This window comes from Etheostoma spectabile, chromosome 12, assembly GCF_008692095.1.
Source record: "Etheostoma spectabile isolate EspeVRDwgs_2016 chromosome 12, UIUC_Espe_1.0, whole genome shotgun sequence".
NCBI classification, from domain to species: Eukaryota; Metazoa; Chordata; class Actinopteri; order Perciformes; family Percidae; genus Etheostoma; species Etheostoma spectabile.
The window spans coordinates 26347546-26347878 of NC_045744.1; the positions used below are offsets into that span (position 1 = coordinate 26347546).

Consider the following 333-nt stretch of genomic DNA (forward strand, 5'->3'; position numbering starts at 1 on the left):
GCAAACACACTCTGAAAACTAATTATACTAAAATTAAATCCAAATGTCAAAACTACTCTAACCTTGGTTTTAGATAAGTCTTGTCTACGTAGAAAAGCACATTTAGTGTAAATTCAACTTGCTTGAACAACTTCCTGCTGAATAGGATGACAAATTCTTTAGTGAAGATGCAAAACGAGAGAGCAATTACTCTCAGTAAACACTAATCTGAAGAAAGGCTGCCCCACTGGAATCTATACTCCATCATTTATATTCCTTACCCAGTTGTCTCCTCCCTTTCCCTGTTTCACTGTCTTTTTCCGTCTTTCTTTTTCTACCTGTGACTCTTTTTCT

At 36.0% G+C, this 333-nt stretch overlaps 1 protein-coding gene across 5 annotated transcripts in view; it reads left to right on the forward strand.

Moving 5' to 3' along the window:
* ano8a (anoctamin 8a) overlaps positions 1-333 on the forward strand; it is a 30222-nt gene that overhangs the window by 28366 nt on the left and 1523 nt on the right. The gene's annotated exons all lie outside the window — the stretch shown is intronic.